The 7,993-nt window shown below is 43.3% G+C and overlaps 1 long non-coding RNA gene across 1 annotated transcript; it reads right to left on the bottom strand.

Annotated features, from left to right (window-relative positions):
• Nucleotides 1-3,366: 3,366 nt before the first annotated feature.
• LOC146019534 (uncharacterized) lies at nucleotides 3,367-4,648 on the bottom strand. The gene is made up of 2 exons (XR_014450588.1): nucleotides 4,513-4,648; nucleotides 3,367-3,544 (listed from the first exon to the last, which is right to left on the bottom strand). It is a non-coding gene; the product is annotated as an uncharacterized LOC146019534 (long non-coding RNA).
• Between the last annotated feature and the right edge of the window lie 3,345 nt (nucleotides 4,649-7,993).

The following is a 7,993-nucleotide window of genomic DNA, read 5'->3' on the forward strand; positions in this document are numbered from 1 at the left end:
AATACCCCGCCCCCCCTGTCATGGTCCCCCTGTTGTTTTGATTTGAATCCACCCCTATACAGAAGTGTCTGTTTTTATTGCGTGACAGAGGTGTGGGGCACCAACATTTTTCTTGCCTCTGGGCAATTGGGATGAACTTATGCCACTGGTGAAAAGCATACAACAGTGTATCACTTTATACTGGGAGAACGATAACTTCAGACAGTTTATGTACAGTTTGTAGAGTCAGAACTTTTTGTTCTCTGAGCCAAGGCCTATGAGGATTAATATACTGTAGCTATATGAAGTTATTTTTAGAACTTTAGACTAAAATGAATGAAACCCCACAGTTATTACATTATTATCTATATCCCTACTATATTTATCTTTTTTAAGTTGTTCAATATATGTTTAGCTGCATATTTTTCTGTACTCACTACTCATTCTTAAAGATCTTTCTGCTGCATTTTGACACCGTATATCACACTCTTCTCATAAAACACTACACTCCCTAGGTCTTAATGATAAAGCCCTTTCCTAGTTCACATCTTACCTATCTGATCGCTCTTTCAGTGTTCGCTTCTCTGACTCTACCTCCTTATCACTACCTCTGTCAGTCAGAATTCTGCAAGGCTCAGTTTTAGGTCCTCTGCTTTTCTCAATATACACCTCATCTCTTGGCAAACTAATCAGCTCTTTCGGATTTCAGTATCACTTGTATGCGGGCGAACCACCAAATCTATCTATCAACACCAGAGTTGTCACCAGTGGTTTTAGGCCAAGTGAATGTCTCTCTGCCATCTCCTCTTGGATGTCTTCTCAACACCTCAACCTCAATATTTCCAAAATTGAATTAATTATATTCCCACAAGCCAAGAACAGTTACCATCCTGATATATCCATAAATGTTGACAACTCGACAATCTACCCTACCGGAAAAGCTTGTTGCCTAGGGGTCATCCACGACTCTGAACTGTTCTTTGTTCCCCACATTCAATCTGTCTCCAAATCCTGTTACATGCATCTAAAAAACATATCCAAAATACGACCCTATCGCACACAAGACACTACTAAAACCCTTATCCATGCACTCATTATATCCCGCATTGACTATTGCAATAGTCTCCTAACTGGTCTTCCCAAGAACAGACTCTCACCACTGCAATCTGTTTTTAAATGCTACTGCTAGGCTGATCTTCCTAGCAAGATGCTCATTGTCTGCTAATCCGCTCTGCCAGTCCCTCCATTTGTTACCTGTATTTTACCGTATTCAATATAAAATACTTCTACTCACATATAAAGCTATTACCCATAAAAAACAGCATCTATCTCTTTATTTGTCTCAAAATATCTCCCATCCTGACCACTCCGCTCTGTGCAAGATCTTTGTCTCTCTTCTGCACAGATTACAAGCTCCTATTCACTATTACTGGACTTTCATTGGGCTGCTCCCACCCTATGGAAAGCCCTTCCATGCACAATAAGACTCTCCACTAGCCTCCAAACTTTTAAGCGTTCCCTGAAAACTCACCTCTTCAGGCAAGCCTATCATATTAAGGTTCCACACACATAACCCTCTGAAGCAATTATGTATCTTATAGCTTTTCTTCTGGACTTGCAACTTGAGGGGACTTCTATGCTATTACTGGTGCTTGTCCTTGTGTTTCCCTCCTATGTCCCTATAGATTGTAAGCTTGCAGCAGGGCCCTATTACCTCTAAGTCTGTCTGAAGCTACCCAGTTTGTTTTATCACTGTCTACAATTGTAAAGTGCAACATAATCTTCTGCGCTATATAAGAAATTGTAAATAAATAAATATATATGGGACACTGCTGCCTGAGGGATGGACAATGTTACAGTCACAAAAAACATGACTGTCCCTTGAAACTTGAGAACATTGGGGCAGATGTATTAAGCCTTAACAAGAGATAAATGCGAGGGTGATAAAGAGAGATAAACGTCCAGCCAATCAGCGTCTTACTGACTTTTTTCAAACACAGCCTGTAACATGGCAGTTAGCAGGTGATTGGCTGGACGTTTATCTCTCGTTATCACCCTTGCATTTATCTCTTGTTAAGGCTTAATACATCTGCCCCAATGGGTGGTATGCTTTAGTACAAGATGATTTTGAATCAAGCAAAGCAATATGAATATCAATTTGGTAGGTTAGTTAAATGAGGACAAATCTGTATATAGCACTGGACAGATATAGTAAAATTAAAATAATAATATTTTAACACTGTTTTAATCTCATTTTATAATTATTTAAGCTGATATCAATATTTTGTATTGGTACAGGAAGCTCCTGAAAACTACAGTGAAACAAGTACATTTGAACTGGGAGTTCTATTTTTTAATTGTTGATTATCTTAAAACTCCAGTGTTCTGTATGCATGAGAGCATTTCTGCTACTACCTTCCCACCACACCCATGTGTCTGTCTTTCTCACAGCCAATCTTGCATAGTTCCCGTAATAAATATTTCAGTTTTGCTCAAAATTCCTGTTCTATTTAAAGTCTTTGTCCATGTCCTTGAATTGTTAAGTTGTACATGATAAAATATATTATGGGCTAATAAAATGTTCTTGACTATTGGCAACCCAAAGTGTCCCAAGGAGATGACCTTGTAATTGTAGCAAGTAGTCATATAACCAATGTAATCCTTTTATATAACTGATACAAACACATGTATAGTCCTGTCTCAGTACTCAGTACATAGTCTCATTATGGAAACATTAGAAAGTATAAATTAGACAGTATAAATATGTTTGTATTACAGAATGTTCTCATTTGAACTTTTAGTAAATGGATTTTTAGTACTTATGAACTAACTATGGCCCTTATTCTGATCGGTGCGGATATTCCCGCATTCTTACGGAGCGGTCCGCACGCTACGGTGTTTTGCCGCATGCGGCCATCGTCCGTAGAAACGCCCACGTGTCCTCCGCATTCGGACGGACTCACTCTTTAAGAACAGGGCGTGTTTACGGACGACATACAAACCATGCGTGTGCGGGAGAAACACTCCGATTATGCACGGTATTACAGAGTATTACAGAGTATGCTCGGGAATACCGCATCCGAACGGGAGCCAAGCGGTGCTACCGCACGTAAGCGGAGTATTTACGCCAAACAACCCACTATTAAGTATCTTCTGCAAGACATCACATGACCCACTTATTCAATTACCTATCCTCATAAAAAACTGCTTATTTGGAATTGGAATCAATTAAATGCCAATATATCCTTACAAGCATGCCTAACACATGCATTGCACACATTAACCCTTACAGCAATTTAAGTGCAATGGTTTGTATTACACCCTGTGTAAAAGATTATAAACAATCTACACATATACTGTTTAATGTGCAAAGAAAACCAACAACTGTGAACTTGCATAAACAATTTATTAGAAAACACAATGAACATATAAATAAAAAAATATCAAATAATAAATTAAATCAGCAGATCTCTGAGGTCCTGCAGGTCGGCTAGCAGGAGCCTCAAGTGGTGCTCCGCCCGCAGGAGGGCCCCACGCACCCCCTCATCTGCCGGTGTGGTGTCATCTGTGGGCATGTCAAAGGGGCAAAAATTAATCATGTTATTCATGCATACATTTCACATACTGCGACATAAATTGCACAAATGCTAGGTGACATGTGTGTGTATATATATATATATATATATATATATATATATATATATATATATATATCTATGTAGAGAGATAGAGACACACATAGATAAATAGATATGACACATACATAATACATACATGCAAACTTATTTACTACATACTGTCTTTTTTTGCCTCTACCCTTTACTCTGCAGAAGACATAACAGTCATAGTGTTTCTTCTCAGTCACAACCCACCCATGACTAACCAATGACAAGCATGTCATGGCCTCCGTCAATAAGAACTTGTCACAATCTGCTCAGTCTAAGTTCAGTGATGGTTCGTGGCATGGGAGTTATGCAAATGTCAGGAATGCACAGTACACATCCTCAAAATCATAATTCTGTCTAAACCAACCTACAATTCTGTGAGGGCAAAAAAACAATCTGAACTACAGGGGGTGTTTAGGTAGAGGAGGCTCCTGGGACACTGGCAACTTCTGACTCCATTCCAAGGTAGGCCGGGCCATACTCCATTTATAGCATACATCCTAGAGTTTATAAATAACATTCACCAACAATATAGATTCCACTATTTGATGGGTCATAATCTACGATTGCAGCAGGTGAATTTAATCCACAAATGATCCACTCATCCCTTTACTCCAGGATCCTGTTTAACTACAACGGTTATGTGGCATTCAAAATGGAGCTCCAACCCATCCCACAAACCTGTGTAATTGAGAGGTGTCCTGGATGAAAGGGATGCCTTGGACACCCCATTTAACCCGTACCTGTATCTGTAGCTACCCACTTTGGGGTCTATATGAATAGTATTGGAACAAAATTTTTAATCACCAGTGCTACATAACAAATACCAGTACAACTACTTCATGAATGATGCATTATGTAAACATACCGATCTGCTGGGACTCCGGGGCTTGGCACGCCTCCTCCCCCTCGGAATTGGAATCCTCTGGGGCAACCGTGGCCTCCTCAGCCCCCTCCTCCGCCAGCTCCTCTGCCACCATGACCACGTCCACCTCCTCCGCCACAAGCACCTCCTCCTCCACCTCCTCCTCCTCCTCCACCTCCTCCTCCTCCACCTCCTCCTCCACCACCACCACCTCCTCCTCCACCTCCTCCTCCGCCACCAACACCTCCTCCTCTGCCACCAACTCCTCTTCCACCTCCTCCACCACCACCTCCTCAGGCACCTCCTCCTCCTCCACCACCTCCTCCACCATCTCCTCCAACATTTCCTCCTCCACTTCCTCCTCCTCCTCCACCCTTGCCGCCACCTCCTCCTCAGGGTCTTGGGCCTCCTCCTGGGCCAGGTCTGCCTCGGCCTCTTCACGGGCCTGTCGGGCTCGGGCTCGTGCTGTGTGGTAGAAAAAAAAATCATGGTCAATGTCGGGTCATTGGGGCACATGTATTAATCCATAACAAGACATACATGGAAGGGTGATAATGATGGCAAACGATGCAGGCAAGTAGCTCCTTACTGTTAATGGACTCAAAAATGTGACATTTAAATTATTATGTGATTGTTAGTAATTTGTTCAAACATTACAACCCTGGCATTTATCAATGTGTAACACATATTAGATCTGGCACATTGTATGCATCAGAATCCTCAATGCTATGTCATTACATATAAAAGCCACATGACTGCATGTTAACCAGGAAGAAGCACACATAACAGTCTATGGACTTTTAAACCCATGGACACCCACTTATCATGAGACACATGTTATTGTTTATATATGCTATGTTGTAAGTGCGAAATTTCATAGCTAAAATACTCACAATCAGCAATTTCGCCCCTGATTTGCTGCAAGAGCTGGGGCTGGCGCCTGCGGAGGTCCGACCACCGCCTCTCGAGCTGCCCGAGGGACCTCCGCACCCGAGTGCGGGCGTAAATACGGCGCCCTGCCGCAGCATAGGCCCTCCGCTTATGGCGGTTAGTGATAAAGGGCCCCGCACGGCCCAGCCTTGTCTCCATGACGGAGACCAGAACCCTCAGCTCCGCATGTGTAAAGGGGTCTGCCCTTCGTGTCTCCGCCATGTTAACAATGGCATCTATCAACCAATCAGGTGGTGGCATTGGTTGATCACAGTTATTTGTGTTAATAACTTTATTGTTCATCTTTACATGAACAGCGTCTCTGCGCCAACACAAATGGTGACAAATTCGCATGCCTTCAAAACAGTAGTGCTGATGTATGGCAATGAACAAATCTGATATATATATAAAACACAGTGTGTATGCACTTAGCAAATCCAATGACGCCTCGCTCCGCCAAGCAACGCGTGCTATAGCTTAGCAACGCATAGCTGTAGTTAGCATTACTTACTCTATGCATCTATGTGTATGCGTACATTTATGTGTAAAAGACACATACACATACTTGCAGGTATCCTGAGACCAGCATTATACACCAGCCCTGCCTGCCTGCCTGCCTGCCTGCCTGGGTGCCTGCTCCTTGAAATGTTGAAACATGTGAATAAATTCAAATATCATATATATATATATATATATATATATATATATCTGCAAACAAATCATACATCAACACAGGAAAAAATCCCCAACACATTAGAGAATAAATCAATGTACTCACCAGTCATCAGGGATAGTATCAACTACAATAATGAAGATATAACAAACACATAAGATCCCTTGTACAAGGTATAATAATTAGCACCTATATTGAACTTCCCCCAAAACTAAGCACATATGATAAATATCTCCTATTTCTTTGCCATTAGGAGGGCAGGCTGGCTAATTTTAGTTTTGTAACACTGACAACTAACACACTGTACTTATTTGAAGGGCTGATTTTGACTAAAATTGGTGTGTTCTGTCAACTCGATAACATGTACCTGAAGTATCTTTGCGCCACAGAGTCCCGCAGCTGGTATCCCCTCCGGCATTCAGGGGCGCGGGATGGGCGCATGGGCGGATCTTGCGGCTCAGATGGTACCTCCCACTCATCAAAGGGTATCTCACGCCGCACAGCAATGTTGTGGAAAAATATACACAGGCCCACGATCCTCGACACCATTTGAGGCGCATATTGTAAGTCACCACCAGTGCGGTGGAGCACTCTAAATCGACCTTTTAAAAGGCCAATTGAGCGCTCCACCACTTGCCTGGTGGCAACATGCGCCCGATTGAATGCCTCCTGTGGGCCCGGTGCTGGGTAGCTGTACGGCGTAAGTAGCCAGGGCGTACATGGGTAACCGGAGTCACCCAGAACCCACGCATCACGGCCTTCCAGCTCTTGGAGTCTTTGCCATATCCCGGTTTGTCGGATGACATGAGAGTCATGGGCACTTCCGGGAAACTTCGAGTTGAAGGCGAGAATTTCCATGGATGGGCCACATACCACCATCACGTTCAGTGAGTGGAACAATTTGCGGTTCCTATATATCTTCTCACTTCGAGATGGAGGCACAAATGGTACATGGGTGCCATCCACAGCCCCTATCACATTAGGGAAGCCAGCAATTTGATGGAAGGCCTGCTGGCTTCTGCGCAGGGTCTCGGTGGCAAATGTCATGGCCATGAAGTGCCCCTTGCGCCTGAACATGGCCGACGTCACACGCCTCAGGATTCGGCAGAAGGCCGGCTGAGATATTCCAGCAAGTACTGCCACTACTTGTTGGAATGATCCTGAGGCGCAGAAATGCAACACCGCCAGCAGCTGTGTGTGAGGCGGAATTGCTGTCGTGATCCCGTGTAGAGGTTCCAGATCGCTCTGAATTAAGGTGAGCAGATCCAGAATGACATGTGGCGGTAACCGGTACCTAGTAAGTACCTCATCATCGGGCATAGCAAACAGAGTCACCCGTGTGCGATAGATTCTAGCACGTCCTGGCCTCCTTGGCCGACGAGTGGGGAGAGCCGCAAGTGCCCTTAGCCTCCTCTCCATGTAGCGCATCATTGCTTCAGCAACCTATAAAGAAATGAACATAAATACTGATGCACCTATGCACATAATGGCCATATCCCACTACAAATAGATTTGTAGCCTTCAATACGTACAATAGATGGCCGCCCCGTGAAATCCCTCAGATCCATTTGACTCTATAATGATGACACAATAATATGAACTCAATACACACCGTCCAAAACACTCAGATAAAGGTGTCAGCATTTTTTGCCGACATCATGTACTATGAGACATTTCATCTATTGCTGGGACATGTTGTCCTGCAATAGATGAACCCACACAGGTTTAAGACCTGTGAGTGAAATAGTGAACATGTGACATGTTGCAATAATGCTACACGCACTTTGCTGGCCCAACAATCTGTAGTCAGTGAGGCAATGGTGCATACATTCATACACTTACATTGTTAATGGATATCATATCTACAAGGAGCATGGAAGA

Source organism: Crinia signifera, chromosome 7 (assembly GCF_055691185.1).
Source record: "Crinia signifera chromosome 7, ASM5569118v1, whole genome shotgun sequence".
NCBI classification, from domain to species: Eukaryota; Metazoa; Chordata; class Amphibia; order Anura; family Myobatrachidae; genus Crinia; species Crinia signifera.